The following is an 18,777-nucleotide window of genomic DNA, read 5'->3' as shown; positions in this document are numbered from 1 at the left end:
CTCTACCACCAATAGCAATGACCAAATTATATGAAAGTACTTCTTTAAAACTCCTTGGCCTAACGTTCACAGGGAATATGAGTTGGAACAATTACATTGAGAGCATTGCCAGGACTGCTACGAAGAAGGTAGACTCTCTCTACCATACTAGAAAGCTATTAATGCCCGAAAGTATCCTATACCTCTATAAGGCCACCATTCACCCATTTATGGAGCATTGTTGTCATGTTTGGGCTGGTGCGTCTGCCACTAGCCTCTCACTCCTAGACAAGGTTCAAAAGAGAGTCGCCAATCTGATAGGTCCTGAACTGTCATCTAACCTTCAGCCTCTGTCCCATCGACGAATGTTGCATCCCTCTGCCTGTTCTACAAGTATTTTAATGGTGAATGCTCCGACGAACTGCAAGCACTTGCACACCCCCTCGACGTAAATACCCCTGACAAGCAGCTAAATCACACTCCTACACAGTAGAGATCCCTAGATCTAAGAGAGCTTTCTACTCCAGTAGTTTCTTCCCCAGAACTGCTAGATTTTGGAATTCCCTTCCGGGTCCCTGCTTCCCCAACTGTACTGACATGCAGAAGTTCAAGTGTAACGTGAATCGACATCTTGCTGCCCAACTCCCTACATAGTACCCCTGTTGCTTATGTCCCTGAGAGTAGCTCCCTACATCAAGGTGGCAATGTGCCTTGTTTGGGGTGAAAACGTAATAAAAAAAAATGAGTCTTAAAAAATGCGTATAATGATAAAATAGGATGCACTTGGCCATGTATGCGATGCATGTAAAAAAATCCCGTGTAAATACAACGGTGAGTTATCGAAGTTTTTTTGCCAGAACATGAGAACTTAACAGCTGCAATTTGCACACTAAATGTAGTTAACGATTTCATCGATTTCAGAATTTCCATCCACTTCGATATTTCATTTTTTGAATGTGTATAATTATTTTTGCTTTGGTCTCGTCTGATTTTTAAATACGGCAACTCATTTATATTGTTTACACCCGTACATTAAATGCAATCGCCGGGGAGGAAGATGAAGCGGGGAGAAGAATGAGGAGTGCGAACATAAGTTGTTTATTACGTCCACGGGATGCTATTGAGCAGGGTGTCCCTAACTTCAAGACACCATGGTGCACCTGAGCAGGGCAAAGATTTTCCATGGAGCACTAATAAGATAATTTCTAAAATAGATATGAAAAACATTCATTTCAAATTTTAACACTAATTATGTTTACAACCATTTTTTTTTTTTCATTAATGAAAAATTGTTGCATGTTTTTTATTTATTTTTTATTTTATTTTTCATGAACCATCCTGGAACTCTTTAGCCTTGTAGTTATGTATGATATATCTTTCTTGTAAAAAAGATCAAAAATTAAATGTCTTAAACCATTTCATTTTTAGTCGCGTGCAAGCGACTCTATAAGTCACTCCGTCGGTCGGTCGGTCGGTCGGTCGGTCGGTCAGTCGGTCCGTTACACATTTGTGCTTGGCCTTTTTGGTTAAGAACAAAGGTCTGTTGTTAATAGATGCTGTTCTTAGCTTTTTAAGTTCTGGAGTGACAAGGATGACCAACGACACCCACAATCCCCCCACCTTTTGAGTTGGCCATGGCCAGTTTTTTGTTCAGTGTTGATTTTCAATGTATTTTTAACATGAACAAAGGATTTAATATCTCAAAGTGTAGTATCTGCCGGAACAGATACTGCAAGCAAAGACCATATGCGGGGGCAACCCCACATATAAGAACTTGGTCAATATAGGGGCAACCCTTCACTATCCACTAATTGTCACTATCCAGCTCCCCTACTCCCCGGGGAGTTGGTCCCCATTTCCCATTCACTCCTCACATTAAAAATCAGCCTTGTGCCTTATATGCTCAGTGGGGGAGCAAATAAATCCACTTTTGGCCTTTTGGCCAAGATCAAAGTGTAGTATCTGTTCCTGCAGATACTGCAAGCTATGACTAGCTATGACTAGCAAAGACCAGATGTGGGGGCAACCCCACATGCCTGACCTTTAACCAGCTCCCATTTCCCACCTCTCGGGAGCTGGTCCCCTTTTCCCCTTCCCCCCTCCCTTCACTCCTCACATTAAAAATCGGCCTTGTGCCTAATTTGCTCGGTGGGGGAGCAAATAAATACCATCTGTTCCTGCAGATACTGCAAGCAAAGACCATATGTGGGGGTAACCCCACATATCAGACCTTGGTCAATGTAGGGGCAACCCTTCATACCAATTGTCACTATCCAGCTCCCATATCCCACCCATCGGGAGTTGGTCCCCTTTTCCCTCCCCCTCCCTCTCTCTCTCCACATTAAAAAACGGCCTTGTGCCTAATTTGCTCAGTGGGGAAGCAAATAAATACAATCTGTTCTCTGATACATACACAGCGCTAGGCAGTGCTGTTCTGGCGACATATTCTCGTGCCCGGAACACCTGACAAGCTTGTTGGGTAGGGTTCTGTCCGCACCCCCACTTGGTCTGTCTTTCTCTGCTCTCCCCCCTCACGAGGGGATCCGAGCTGATAATTTACGACCTTCCTGCGAAGGAGGGTCGGAAACACTATCTCTCTTCCCTCCACTAACTTCCCACTCCCTCTCTCAGTTCTATCTCCCCTCTTGCCGCCTTTGGCGCCACTTCTTTTTGGCGCCAAAGTCGGCTCCCCACTTTGGACGCCGACTCCACGTCACTCATTTTGGTGAATTTTAATACAGGGAAGAGAGAGCTTTTTTCAAAAATGGACACCCCCAGTCCGGGGACCACGAATACAGATACCCCCAGCCAGGAGGCTACCACAAGAAAAACTGCTCCCCAAGAGGACGACTCCCCAACAGGAGGAGCAAAAAGCAACGGGGCATACCGCCCGGACACTAAACCGAAGGATGCCCCCCAGAAGGGAGAAAACTCACCAGCAGCTCTCCAAGAGGGCGACTCCCCACAAAGGGGAGAAAAAACAATGTTGGACGGGGCATCCCGCTCTGACAACAAAAATCAAGAGGCAATAGCCTCAAAGGACGATAAGGGAGACAGTGCTCCCCAGGAGGGCTACTGCCCCAAAAGGGGAGCAAATCAAGAAAACGAGGAGGCATACAGCCTAGACCCCCCAAAACAAAAGGGGCAAAAGCTCCCAAGGACAATAAAGAGGACAATGCTCCCCAGGAGGCCGACTCCCCAAAAAGGGAGGCATTTCCTGGAAGAAGCATAGAGCAAGGAGAGTCGGTCCCAAAGGAAAGCGGAAAGGGAAATGCCCCTCAAAATAGCAACCCTTCCGCAAAGGAACAGCAAAAACAGTCCAACCTCACCAAAGATCCAACACCAACAAGAGGGTCGGCATGGGGGAAGACTGTAGAGAAGCAACTGTCCCCTCAAGAGTATAGAGACTTGTACTTTGGTTGGTGCCAAGTACAGACAATACATAGAGGGGGCAGAAATTAAACCAGTGCCAGGCGCTTGGGAGGCAATCATCATCTCGGATATGCCGGAAAACCGCCTCCTAGGGATGAAAAAGGAAGACATGGCAGGGCTCCTACACAAGCTAAACATCCCGGTACTATACCTGTACCAGAGGAGCTACGCCATGTGGGGCATCCTCCTACCCACCAAGGAAGATGCGGAGAGACTCTCCCTACAGGAAATTAAGTATGGGAGAATAAAACTAAAGCCCAAATACCAGGGCAGGACAAGGACCCGGGTGCAGGTATTCAATGTACCTATGCAAATATCGGCAGAAATCCTGGGATCCTTCTTCACACAGTTCGGCGAGGTGGAAAAAATAATCCCAGTGCGGTCGAAAACCGGCATGCACTTGGGCAGCTACACTGTGGCCATGAGGCTAAAGAAAGAAGGCTTCTAGGCAATACCAGCACAGCTGACATTTAAGGAGGCAACTATGACGGTGGTGGTGGAGGGGCGTTGTCCGCACTGGTGGTTCTGCCTAAAGCAGGGTCACATGGCCAAGAGCTGCCCTCAAAGGTCAACTCCTACTCGAGTGACACTAAAGGCGGTCCCAACCTCTGAGATAGCACCAGTGTCCAAACAGGCTGTCACAACTCCTGCAACCGGAGCACCAACCCCAGCACCGAGGAAACCCAAAACTACGCAGGGGGCCAAGGGGGAGGAATGGATCACGGTAATGAGGCGGAAACGAAAGCCCACAATCCCATCTGCCACCGTCCCACCACCAACCAAACAACCGAGGCAGCAACAACAACAGCAACCTTCACAACAGCCGCAGCAACAGCCATGGCAGCAGACACAGCAACAGCAGCCAAACCAGCCGTTGAACCAGCCGCAGCAACAACATCAGCTGTCGCGGCCAATTCCACAACCAATGCCACGAAAACAGCGGCAACAACAAAAACAGCAGCAGCCAAAGCAGCAGCAGCAACAGCCAGAACAGGAGCAGCAGCAACAAAACCGGCTACAGCAACCAGAACAGCAACAGCATCAACCAGAGAAACAGCAATTAGAGGAGCAGCAACAACCAACGGTCCCCACACCAATTGAGACGGGGACCAAGCGCAGAAAACACTGCTCCTCTGAGGATGAATCTGCTAGCGAGAGGGAGAAGAACTCAACCTCACCACTCCCCGGTTCATTCAAAAGAATAAAAAAGAAAAGCAAAAAAAGGAAAGGGGAAGAAAAGGCAGCCCCACTCCCTGTGAGCATACACCACCTCTAACAACAACACAACCCACTTCCACCCCCAAATCACATACTACACCAACACTAGACACCGCACCTACACCAACACCAATATCAGACACCGCACCAACACCAGACACCACAGCAACACCAACACCAACACCAGACACCGCACCAACACCAACACCAGACACCACACAGACACTCGTCCCCACACCAATGCAAATTGAGCCGCCATCCCAGAAAGAAAAGAATGAACCCGGGAGGGGGAGAGACCCTTCAGATTCTCCCACTTACGGACTCACTCCAACAGGAACCCTCGCCCTCAAAACGAGGGAGGAACTTTGTTTTGTAGACCCCCCAGTCTGTGGCAATGGACTTACCACACCGGCAGAGAAAAAATTTAAAACCTCTGCTGGACTGCCAACAGATAGGGGGAAAAGACGTTAATGTCCCCTCTAATTTCCCGGACGCCCCACGGCTAACAACTTTCGTCAGGCTTCCTGAGGCCTGCAAGACTAACGTGTGGACAATGCTGGAGGCTGCTGAAGGGGCTGGTCCGGGAATTGAACTGATTAGGAAAAATGATCCTTCCCTTGAGGAACTCGCAAAACAATGCAAGGGAAGGGTCCCAGTGTTGGTCCATCCATCACTTTATAGGGCCCTTAAATTGACTCACCTTTTGGATGTTGGCGGCATTGTGAGAGAAGGTCAGGATATGAAAAACCTGACAACCTTGAGCATTGCACACAACGTCGGTGTCCTTTCCCCGGCTGACTTCGGAGCTGAGTGTAACACACCTTAAGGTAGGTACCATGGCTTTGAATTTGGCTAGTCTGAATACGAGGGGCTTGAGATCATCGGGCCGGGCGGCTCACCTCCGGCACGACCTCTTGTCCCTGGGAGTGGATGTGGCTGCGATTATGGAGACACCTTTCGTTTCTTCTGTGGACTGTCAGGTGCTGGCCCGAGACTTTGAGGTTTTCTCAGCATATGGCAGCCCGCAGGGGAAGGGAGTCTCCTTGCTAGTTAAATGTACCCTTTCCGCGACGGTCGACGTTGTCCATAGAGATGTGGAGGGCAGGCTGGTCATGGCAGATGTTGCCGTAAAAGATTCTGTGTTTCGGGTGATTGCGGTTAATGCGCCCAGCACCGCTCGTGAGAGGGTCTCATTCTTCAGTCAGCTTGACGCGTTTGTAGATTGTCGGAAGCGGGTAGTGCTAATGGGGGATTGGAATGCCATCTTAGACCCCGACATAGATAAGGTAGGAGGCGGAGCTAGAGGGTCGGAGAGGTGCGAGTCCAGCCTGGCTGATCTGATGGCTAGATGCGGACTGGTCAACAGGTTTCGGGTCGAGCATTCAGGGCGGGAAATGTGGACGTGGACCAATAGCATTTTCTCCTATCCAAATACCTATTTGGACAGGATGTTAGTTAGGAGAGGCGAAGTAGACTTCCTATCATGTCCCACGTTCACTTGGCTAGGCCAGATGGACCATAAATTAGTTATGGCGCGGCTGAAGCTAGGAAATAGGCCTAAGTTAGCAGGGTACTGGAAGTTAAACAACATCCCTTCTGGAGATACAAGACTTCCGAGATCAGTTAAGAGAATTGATTAAAAAGGAACGAGTGGTGGCGGTTACCGGGAGTAAGTGGTGGTTAGGTCTCAAAGCCAAGATCAGAAGCTTCTCCGTCAAGTATGCCCAGCGCCTCGCACTAGATAAGGCCAAGACGAAGAATCTGCTAGAGCAGAAACTAGCCAAGGCTAGGGGGAGGGTGATAGGGTTAGTCAGGAACTAGCTAAGCAGGACCTTCTACGCGAGACTAGCGAGCGTTACAAAGGCCAAGTAGTTAGAGCTAGGCTTAGAAAGATAGGCAACAAAGCAGTCAATTCTGATGCAGACGTGGGCCGTGAGGTTTCTAGGCATGGCTCGGACAAATACATTGCGAAAGTCAGACATCCGGATGGACGCACCCTGGAATCGACTCGGGAAATCTGCGAGGGGTTTCGAGAACATTTCGAGGAGCATTTTACGCAGCAGCCTGATCTTCCGGTCCTTGAGTTTAGCGACTATTTGGCCGACTCTCCCCGCCTTGAGGTGGCTAGAGCAGCTGGTTGCGAGGGCCGGGTTACGAAGCTGGAGGTCTTTACTGCGCTGAAGCAGGTCAGCTGTGATAGATCGCCAGGACTTGATGGTCTGACATACGAACTGTACTTGAGACTGTCGCCCATGTTTCTGCCTCTTCTGACGGATATGTTCAACCATTGGTTTGCTCAGGGATCCATCCCAGGGCAGGTAACCAAGAGAGTGATCACATTGCTGAAGAAAGGTGACGGGCATGGAGGGGAAGAGTAAGACAACTACAGGCCCATAACTCTGCTAAACACAGAGTTGAAGATTTTGGCCAAGGTCCTGTTGAATCGGCTGCAGGTTGTTATCGACGAGTTGGTTGAACCGGAACAGAACTACGCTGTGAAGGGGAGATCGATTCAGAACAACTTGCACCTGATTCGCACAATGCTAGAGGGAGGAATAGATGACGACAAGGAAGCCGCGCTGATCAACTTAGATCAGTCCAAAGTTTTGATAGGGTTGATCATCATTTCCTGGCGTCTATCTTAGAGGCCGCCGGTTTTAAACCGGACTTTTGCAAGTGGATCTCCATAATGTATCGACAGCCCATGGCTGTCGTGCAAGTCAACGGAAAGCGCTCGAAACCCTTTGTTATCTCTTGGTCGGTTCGTCAGGGTTGTCCGCTGTCGCCCCTGCTTTATGTCCTGGCTTTGGAGCCTCTTCTCCGCAAGCTGAGACATGGGGAGGCAAATTCGGCCCTGCGCAGAATGGCTCTGCCTGGCAGCTCAGCTGCCAAGGTATCCGCATTCGCCGATGATGTCACGGTCTTTGTGTCGGGCTTCAGAGACATTGAGGTCGTGTCGGAGGCACTCACACAGTACGAAAGAATCACGGGGGCCAAGATAAACCGCAACAAGTCGGTAGGACTGCGGTTGGGCGCATGGAGTGGCAACGCAAACCTCCTGGCGCCCTTCAGCTGGACAGATGGCCCGGTCCGGATCCTCGGCGTGTGGTTCGGACCGGGTCTCCAGCTTGACAAGAATTGGTTGGAGGTATGGTCAAAGGTGGAGGCTGCAGTCAATTCGTGGCTTCCTAGGAAACTTTCCTTAAAGGGTACAGCTGAGGCGTGCGCCACTTACGTCTTTCCTCTCATCCTTTACCGACTGGGCGTACTACCCCTGCCTGCACAACACCTAAAAGCTCTTCTCGAACTCTTGTTCTCGCTCCTTTGGGACAGAGGAAGACACTGGGTGAGTAGACAGGTCTGTATTCAACGTCCATGTGAGGGAGGCTTGGGAATGCCGGACTTGAAGTGTCATTGAGAGGCTGGCCTTCCTGAGCCACTATATGCAGGATGACCAACCTTAGCACCCCGTGGTTACTGCCACCTTCCCCGACGTCGTTCTCGACCCTTCTATCGAGAGCCGTCGCAGGCCGCGGGGAGAATCTGCCTACATGAAAGAGTGCCGAGCCCTGCTAAAACGACTACCAAGGTCCAGTGACCTTGTGACTGCTACCCGTAGGAAACTCCACAGGGATCTAGTGAAGGGGGCCGCCGACGACCCGCTATGCACGCGTTTGGGGTGGCAGCAAAGTGAGATCCGCTCCGCGTGGAGCTGGGCGCCAGGTTCGAGTCATCTGAACAATTCGGGGTTCTCTCTGACCTGGCGATTGGCCCAAAATGCACTTCCACTCAACAAAATACAATAAAGTTCCGGGTTTTTGGAGTCGCCTAATTGTCCCCGTTGTGGGACAACGGCCGTAGAAACTACGGATCCTGCTTTCTTCGATTGCCGCGAACTCCGCCAGTACTGGTCATATGTCAGCGGAGTGACGGCTCACATCGATCCTGAGCATCCTCGCCCAATTACTGTATCCAATGTTGTGGACAACGTGAGGCCGCCGTGGGACCGGGAAAGACAAATGGTCTACGTTACGATCCTGGCCGTGGCGAGAATAGTGATTTGGACGTCGCGTATGCAAGGTTGCCGGGGGGTGTTGTCTTTTTCTGATCAAGATCTGATCGCTTTCTTTAAACACCAACTACAGGTGAAGATCAGATTTGATAGAAGAAGGCTGCATCGCGCGGCATTTGACAGAAGATGGATACATGTGGCAAGTCTGTGTGTACGAAGAGGAGCCAAATTTGAATACGTGTTCCCCGCCTAGGTGTGGAACGCGCATTTCTGTAAAGTAAAATTAAGCAAGTAGCCTCTCAGCTAGCTGAGTGTGTTTTCCATCCCTCCCCGATTAGGAAGCCTCCAAGATCCCCATCCCCTCTTACCTGCAATTTTTGTTTTCACCCCTTCCTCTAAATTTTACCCATCTTGGAGAGAAAGAAATACAAACTAACCCCCATCCCTTACCCACAAAATTTTCTTTTCTCCATTCACCCCCATCTAGAGGGCATCCCCACCTAGAGACTGACCCGCAGAAGCGAGGTTCCTTTTACAAACCTAGTGGAACGGGCAGTCTATCAACTAGACGGGGTTGGGAGGGTCCTACTAATCACCTTTTGTTTTTTCTTCCCCCGCCCTCGACACAAATGAATTATTGTACCATTTTATTGTTATCTTTTTTGTTTTTACACGTCAATAAAAAATGTTTTAAAAACTGGGAGTTAAGTAGGACGTCCCCCAATATGAAAGGGTGAATGCGGTATTATGGTGAAAGAAGATACTAGCTGGGAGAAACTTTTAGTTTTGTTTAGTTCTGGAGTGACAAGGATGACCAACGACCCCCACAATCCCCCCTTTTGAGTTGGCCATGTGCCTAAGTTTTTTGTTCATCGTTGATTTTGACTGTAATTTTAACATGAATAAAAGATTTAATATCTCAAAGTGTAGTATCTGTTCTAATACATACACCACGCGAGGCAGTGCTGTTCTGGCGACACATTCTCGTGCCCGAGCTTGTTGGGTAACGTTCTGTCGGCACCCCCATTTTGTCTGTCTTTCTCTGCTCTCCCCCCCCCCTCGCGGGATCCCCGAGGGTCCGAAACACTTTCTCTCTTCCCTCCACTAACTTCCCACTCCCTCTCTAAGTTCTATCTCCCCTCTTGCCGCCTTTTGGCACCACTTCTTTTCAGCGCCAAAGTCGGCTCCACATTTTGGATGCCGAATCCACGTCACTCTTTTCAGTGATTTTTAAAAGAAGAGGGAACCAAAACGGACACCCCCAGCCAGGGGACCACCAATATGGATACCCCCAGCCAGGGGGGCTACTGCTCCCCAAGAGGACGAATCCCCAACAGGAGGAGCAAAAACAACGTACCGCCCGGATATGACAGCATTGGACGCTCCCCAGGAGAGGGAAAATTTGCCAACAGCTCCCCCCGAGGGCGACTCCCCCCCAAAGGGAGCAAAACCAAAATCAGTCGTAGCATCTCACTCCGACCACAAAAAGGAGGAGGTGCCAGGCCAAAAGGACAATAAAGGGGGCAGTGCTCCCCAGGAGGGCTGCACCCCCAAGAGGGGAGCAGATCAAGAAAATGAGGGGGCATAACGTCTGGGCCTCACAAACGAGGAAGGGGCAGATGGCCTCAAAGTAAATAAAAAGATCATGCTCCCCAAGAGGCCGACTCCCCAAAACGGGAAGCTGCTCCCAAAAAAGGCTCTAACCAAGGAGAGTCAAGCCCAAAAGACACTGAAAAGGAAGCTGCCCCCCAAAAAATGCGACACTCCCACAAAAGGACAGACTAAGAAATCTGGGGAGGCAGGAAGCGTCGCCAATAAACAGGGAGGGGCGACCTCCATAAAAGACCAAAAATGGGCTAACCCCCACCAAAGACCACATACCAACACCAAAACCACCAAGAGGGTCTGCGTGGGGGAAGACCGTAGAAAAACAACTGTCCCCTCAAGAGTATAGAGACCTGTACCTAACAAAGTACAGACAATACATAGAGGGGCAGATATAAAGCCCATACCGGGTGCCTGGGAGGCGATTGAGGGCAGAGTCCTGTCCTTCGCCATTTCCGATATACCAGAAAACCGCCTCCTAGGGATGAAGAAGGAAGACATGGCAGGGCTCCTCCACAAACTTAACATTCTAGTACTATACCTGTACCAGAGGAGTTTCGCCGTGTGGGACATCCTCCTACCCACCAAGGACGATGCGGAGAGACTCTCCCTCCAAGAAATAAAGCATGGGAGAGTCAAACTAATATCCGAATACTAGGGCAAGAGAAGGACTCGGGTGCAGGTATTTAATGTACCAACCCAAATACCTGCGGAACTGTTAGGAGGCCTCTTCAGCCAGTACGGTGAGGTGGAACAGGTGACCCCATAATGGTCAAAAACTGGGAATCACCTGGGCTGCTACACAATAGCAATGAGGCTGAAAAGGGGGGTGTTCAGGCGATACCAGCACTACTGACATACAAGGACACCATCATAATGGTAGTGGTGGAGGACCGTCGTCCACACTGCTGGTTCTGCCAAAAGCAGGACCACATGGCTAGGAACTGCCCCCAAAGGGTAACCCCTAATCAAACGACCCAAAAGGCAATCACAACTTCTGAGACAGCGCCCGCACCAAAATAGGTGGCAACAACCCCTGCAACCGTGGCATCAACCCCAGCTCCAAGGAAAACCCAAACCACCCAGGAGGCCTAGGGGGAGGAATGGAGCATGGTAGTGAGAGAAAAACGGATGCCCCACTCCTAATAACTTTTGTCAGAACTCCAGAGGCCTGCAAGACCAACTTGTGGACCAACACTGAAGGGGCGTTTCCAGGAATCGAACTGGTGAAAAAAAATGACCCTTCTCTTGATGAACTGTCAAAACAATGCAAAGGAAGGGTCCCAGTGTTGGTCCATCCGTCACTCTACAGGGCCATAAAATTAATTTATCCTATGGACGTCGGCGGCATTGTGAGAGAAGGTCAGGATATGAAAAACCTGACCACCTTGAGCATGGCACAAACGTCGGCGTCCTCTCCCCGGTTGACTTCAGAGCTGAGTGTGACACACCCTAAGGTAGGTACCATGGCTTGGAATTTGGCTAGTTTGAATGCGAGGGGCTGGAGATCATCGGACCGGGCGGCTCGCCTCCGGCACGACCTCTTGTCCCTGGGAGTGGATGTGGCTGCGATTCAGGAGACGCATTTCGTCTGGTCGACATGTTTCGGTCGAGCATCCGGGGCGGGAGATGTGAAGGTGGCCAATAGCATTTCCCCCTATCCAACAGGATGTTAGTTAGGAGAGGCGAAGTAGACTTCTCATCTTGTCCCACGTTCACTTGGCTAGGTCAGACGGACCATAAATTAGTTATGGCCTGGCTGAAGCTAGGAAATAGGCCTAAGTTAGTGACTCACTGGAAGTTAAACACCTCCCTTCTGGAGATACAAGACTTCTAAGAGAAGCTAATAGAATTAATTCAAAAAGCACTAGTGGGGGTAGTTACCAGAAGTAAGTGGTGGGTAGGTCTAAAGGCCAAAATTAGAACCTTCTCCATCAAGTATGCCCAGCGCCTCGCACTAGATAAGGCCAAGACAAAGAAGAAGCTAGAGCAGAAACTAGCCCAGGCTACGGGGGAAGGTGATAGGGTTAGTCAGGAACTAATTAAGCAGGACCTTATGCGTGAGAATAGCAAGCGTTATGAAGGTCAAGTAGTCAGAGCTAGGCTTAGGAAGGTAGGCAATGAAGCAGTCAACTCCAACACTGTCATGCCTCGTGAAATTTCTCGGCATGGCTCGGACAAGTACATTGCAAAGGTAAGACATCCGGATGGACACACCCTGGAATCGACTCGGGAGATCTGTGAGGGGTTTGAGAACATTTCAAGGAGCATTTTACGCAGCAGCACGATCTTCTGGTCCTTGAGTTTAGCGACTATTTGGCTGATTCTCCCCACCTCGAGGCGGCTAGAGCAGCTAGTTGCGAGGGCCGGGTGATGGAGCGGGAGGTTTTTACTGCGCTGAAGCAGGTCACTGTGACAGATCGCCAGGGCTCGATGGTCTGCCATACGAAATGTATTTGAGGCTGTCGCCCATATTTCTGCCTCTTCTGACGGATGTGTTCAACCATTGGTTTGCTGAGGGATCCATCCCGGGGCAAGTCACCAAGGGAGTGATCACATTGCTGAGGAAACATGACGGACATGGTGGGGATGAGTTGGACGATTACAGGCCCATAACTCTGCTAAACACAGAGTTGAAGATTTTGGCCAAGGTCCTGTCGAATCGGCTGCAGGTTGTTATCAACGAGTTGCTTGAACCGAACAGAACTACGCTGTGAAGAGGAGATCGATTCAGAAGAACTTGCACCTGATCCACACGATCCTAGAGGGAGGGATAGATGATGACACGGAAGCCGCGCTGATCAACTTAGATCAGTCCAAAGCTTTCAATAGGGTCGGCCATCGTTTCTTGGCATCTGTCTTAGAGGCCGCCGGTTTTAAATCGGACTTCTGCAAGTGGATCTTCGTGATGTATCGACAGCCCACAGCCGTCGTGCAAGTCAACGGAAAGCACTTGAACCCCTTTGTTATCTCTCGGTCGGTTCGTCAGCCGCCAAGGTATCCGCATTCGCTGATGATGTCACAGTCTTTGTGTTGAGCTTCAGAGACATTGAGATTATGTCGGAGGCGCTTGCTCAGTACGAAAGAATTACAGGGACCAAGAGAAACCGCAGCAAGTCGGTAGGACTGCGGTTGGGCACCTGGAGGTGCACCGCCAACCTCCCGGCGCCCTTCAGCTGGATGGATGGCCCGATTCGGATCTTCGGCGTGTGGTTCAGACCAGGTCTCCAGCTTTACAAAAATTGGTTGGAGTTACAGTCAAAGGTGGAGGCTGCAGTCAATTTGTGGCTTCCTATGAAACTTTCCTTAAAGGGTAGAGCTGAGGCGTGCGCCACTTGCGTCTTTCCCCTCATCCTTTACCGACTGGCCGTACTTCCCCTGCCTGCAAAACACCTAACAGCTCTTGTCGAACTCTTGTCCTCGCTTCTTTGGGACAGAGGAAGACACTAAGTGAGCAGACAGGTCTGTATTCAACGTCCGGGTGAGGGAGGCTTGGGAATGCCGGACTTGAAGTGTCATCGAGATGCTGAGAGGCTGGCCTTCCTGGGCCACTATATGCAAGATGACCAACCGTAGCACCCCGTGGTTACTGCCGCCTTCCCCGACCTCGTTCTCGACCCTTCTATCGAGAGCAATCGCAGGCCGCGGGGAGAATCTGCCTACATGAAAGAGTGCCGAGCTGCGCTAAAATGACTACCAAGGTCCAGCGACCTTGTGACTGCTACCCATAGGAAACTCCACAGGGATCTAGTGAGGTGGGCTGCCGACGACTCACTATGCGCGCGTTTGGGTTGGCAGCAGAGTTAGATCCACTCCGCGTGGAGCTGGGCGCCAGGTGAATTTGACAAGGATGACCAACGACCCCCACAATCCCCCCTTTTGAGTTGGCCATGTGCCTAAGTTTTTTGTTCATTGTTGATTTTCAATGTATTTTTAACATGAATAAAGGATTTAATATCTCAAAGTGTAGTATCTGTTCATGCTGTACTTATGTTTGTAACTTTGTGATATAAAGTGGGGGATCACGTTTCTGTATTAATTTAATGTAAAATGATCACCCACTTACAAGCAGTCAGTCTTAAAGCCATTCGAGTCATTCAAGTTGTTTTTGAAGGATTCCAGTTATTTTTTAAGCATTCAAGTCATTCTTAAGGTTATTTAATTCATCCTTAAGTTCATTAAAGTCATTCTAAGTCATTTACTTTTTATTTATTTAAGTCATTTCAGCCCATTTTTTAGTCATTTTAGTTTATCTTTAAGAATTTCATGTCAATCCTACATTTTCACATTCATTATACGAGAGCACGCGACTAATGGCTATTGGCCTTGTTTCATATAAAACATTTGGTCCTCTTTAAGAAAGGGCTCCCAGAGTCCCTCCACCTCACTCACGGAGCCCCAAGACTCTGTGGAGCCCACTTTGGGAAACCCTGCTATAGAGGAGTGTCATTTCAGTTGTCACGTTAACCTTTTACATATTATGTTTGTATTCGCCATGAAAACAATATTTAAAACGTAATCGTTAAAAACATAAAATAGTAAAAAGCAATTTTTCCACTAAGGACTCACTAATTAACAAGGCCAAAACAACTCGGGGACAAGGGTTAATGAGATTAATGGATATGTCTATTGTCGAATATGGCTGTCACCAGAGACAAATGTTAAAAATGATATATGCGAAAGAATTTTCATTTATTAAAATAGCCATGTCTATATAAGGATCAGGTTTCACACATGATTGCGTATTGACAATACAATTGGTTCTGTTGGTTTATGTGACAAACGTCGAACGATTTAGCATACATTGTGGCAGCCGGCGGATGCACGTCATATTTGGTGGGCTTCTCTGTGGAATGCGAACTTTTAAACATTACCTTTTCTAATGTTGATTTTAGACGCATCCACGCATTTCTGTTCGTCGGTCAGTTCGCTTTACATCTGTCACACTTCAGTTTGAAATATAATTACCATCGATCAACTCACAGATTGAATGGCCGTATGTTATTTGAGATGCGTTCACCAATCTCTTTACGTTTAAGTTTAAATTGACATTTTATCCGGGATAATAGGTTCAAATTTTAAAAATAAATTCTGTTGGTTTGTCACACATACGTTTGAAAGATCATTTTTGTATGTGTCCACCTATCTGCATAAGACTTTGTGTCCTTCCATCAGTCTGTCAGGGTAACGTCTGATATAGCATTTCGTCGGTTTTTCATTCATACGCTTGAAATATGTTTGTTGAGTTGTCAGCATTTTAAATAGAATTTTCATTTGCATGACATGCTTGAGTTTTTTATTAGCATTTTCATTTGTTTGATCTATTCAGGTTTTAAAATCGCATTTTCGTTTGTCTGACATTAAGTTTTAAACAGTATTTTCGTTAATCTTACACGTTTAAATTTTAAATACGATTTTTGTTTGTCTGATATTGTTAAGTTTTGATTAGCATTTTCATTTACTTGACATGTTCAAGTTTGAAATAGCGTTTTCGTTAATTTCTCATGCTTAAGTTTTGTTGGTTTATCGGGATTTTATGTTTGAAATAGCATATTTCTTGGTCTATCACGCTTAAGTTAAGCCTTTTCGTTGGTTTAATATGGTAAATTGTTAAATGTTTTCGTTTGTCTTACATTGGTTTAATATGGTAAATTGTTAAATGTCTTCGTTTGTTTGACATGTTCAAGTGGGAAATAGCATTTTTGCCAGACTATAAGCTTTAAGTTTTTAAATGAATTTCCGTTGGTCTGTTGCGATTAAACTTGAAGTATAATTTTCAGATGTGTCTATGTCACGCTTAAGCTTTTTAAATATTTAGATAGGGCCGTATATTTTTATGAAAGCCTTTTTCCATCAGTTGCTCTGTCACACTTACATTTATAATAGTATTTTCGTGGGTCTGGCACGTTCATGTTTGAAATTGAAGTTTACATGCGTCTGTGTATTCCTATAAGAAATTCTGTCCGTCCATTTATCGGGTTATCTTTCTGTCCGGCTTAAGGTTTTAAATTTTCAGCATTTATGCACAAATTAAACGGGCGTATTTTAATTAAAAAAAGAAAGAATACTCTTTTCTGTTCTGGCAATAACGATCTTTTCCCCCGAAGAAAAATCCTTTCGGATTTACTTGTCTTTCATAGATTCCCATGTGACCGGTTCTGGAAATATTCCAAACGCGAATCTTCGAAGAATTCTGTTTGTTTCCATCTTAATCTTCTTGGCAACGGCAGGACACATCTTTTCCGATGTCGCAGACATGTGTGAATGTACAACAGGACTCAAAAATCCTTAAGAGTAATAATTCCAAACCTAGAATTTTCTGATGATCATCTCTGATTCAACCTTACTACAATTCTTGCGACCTCCAACCAACAACAGACTAAATTTATCACTTAAAAATTTTAAAAGAATGCAAAAGTCTTATAAGTAATTAGGAAAAAAATGAATGAATTATTTTAATAGAAGTAGTAATAAAGGGGAATAACTCAGTTGTGTATTTTCATTTTAAGCCATTTTTTTTTTTACCCATTTCTGATTTAGATGTATGATCCAAACCCTTGAGTGTAAGAATGGGCTATTCTTCTCTTAATTAAATAATTATATATATTTATAGTTTTCCGACCTCAAAATTATTGCACGGACCACATAACTATTGAGCACGCTATGATTGTATTAGCTAGCACCTAATGTGTGAAAGAAGAGTTTGCTAGATAAATACATTTAATTTAAATGTAGTCGCATCTATATCTAGCTCAGGGGAGATAACGACGCTGGTTTTTTCTTTTTTTGCGATGTTTTTTTTTTTTTTTTGGCTTTGGCAAGGAGGTGATATCGCCCTCTCACATACAGCATCTCGTAGTCCTAAATGGAAATGGTCGCTCATCTGGTACTGGCCATGATCACCCTCGCTTAACTTCGATGATCTTGCGAAAGTGGATGTGCCAATGTGTTTATGCCCAAAACTGTATTCAAAAAGCGGATCGTCAGAGGAAATATGAGTCATATTTTTTTATTATTATTATTATTATTATTATTATTATTATTATTATTATTATTATTATTATTATTATTATCATTTATAATAATAATTTCTTTTTATCTGTGGTTTTAGAATGTCCTTTTGGGAGGGTGTGTAACGAGTGTATATATGCGTGTCTTGTGTATATATATATCTATATAATTATACAACTTAAATGACCTAGTAACGGGTGTTGTAACCTAACATCCGGCTTACGACTCCCGGTTGCGCATGCGTACATAAATAAACAATAAACGCGACAAAAGAAAACGTATTGTTTTACTGTGTACGTTTTCAGCGTCTCAATTGTTTTTTTTTTGTTCGCGTTTAAATTATCCAAATAAACAATTAATATTTTTTGTTTTTTTTACATCGTTCATTTCCATATTACGTTTAAGTTATTTTAACGCAATTTTCTTACAAATAAATCTACTTAAACCCGTTGACCACCATAAGAGCATTTTACACACCACCTTCCTTTTTTTAATTTATTCTCCATTTTTTAATACAACTTTCTTAAAAAACATTCATACATTTTCTTCTACAGTACCAACATAAATAAATAACCCCGAAAATATGTTTTTTTTAATTTGTGTTACAAATAAAAAATCAACGCGACAATAAAACGTATTGTTTTACTGTGTACGTTTTCAGCGTCCCAATTGTTTTTGTTTCGCGTTTAAATTAAAAGATATATCAAAATTTGAATTTAACTTTAAGTATTATGGTATCTGTTTAGTGCACATTTACCTATAAGTATGGCAAACCACTTATAATTCAATGGCTGTAAGTTTTTTTTTCCAAAAATGAACAATTATAAACGGAACGACTCTTAGAAATCTATCTATATTCTTTTTTCATTTTAATATACTTTCATAGAAATGTTTCTGTTATGTCACAAAAAACTATTTTCTTTACGTCACAAATGTCACGCTCATACATTAATTCCATAGCAAATATAACATACTGACCCAACGGGTCACGGGTATATATATATATATATATATATATATATATATATATATATATATATATATATATATATAGTTTGTTTTTTTGAAAAAGAAATCCATCAGAGTGCTCAACTATAAGGAAAATCCGAAAATAAGAGCGTATTATTTATATTTTGTTTACAGAATATATGAGTAGAGGCTGAATAGAGCTTGATATGGGTACCTAAAACGGTCCTTATTAACGGTTTAAAGGTCAAACAAGTGCAAAAATCTTTAAATAAACAAACATTATTTTATTAAAATAAAATTCGATATTTCTATCCATAACAGAATTGTTATCAAGAAATGTAAGTTTTTCTTTTCTTTGTTTTTCTTTTACGTACCATACTGTCGGTTCTAATGCCTAACATGTCTTTCTCAGATTTTTTGGTGAGAGTAATGTCCGATTTAGTAGAAGGACGCTGGTCTGGCGTGTATTGTTAAATGGTAAAGGTCTACTGTGTTATTTTTAAAAAAATCTGCACTTGTTTGGTCTTTAAAATTTCGTATCAACAGTGCTT

General features: G+C 45.6%; 1 pseudogene; it reads left to right on the top strand.

Annotated features, from left to right (window-relative positions):
* The first annotated feature begins 1,901 nt into the window (after positions 1-1,901).
* LOC145243177 (U2 spliceosomal RNA) lies at positions 1,902-2,065 on the top strand (annotated as a pseudogene).
* Positions 2,066-18,777: the final 16,712 nt, after the last annotated feature.

The sequence above is a fragment of the Euprymna scolopes genome, chromosome 2, assembly GCF_053919585.1.
Source record: "Euprymna scolopes isolate OS-2025 chromosome 2, ASM5391958v1, whole genome shotgun sequence".
Taxonomy (NCBI): Eukaryota; Metazoa; Mollusca; class Cephalopoda; order Sepiida; family Sepiolidae; genus Euprymna; species Euprymna scolopes.
Note: the sequence above shows the minus strand (reverse complement) of the source record. Positions and strands in the feature narration are given on the sequence as shown.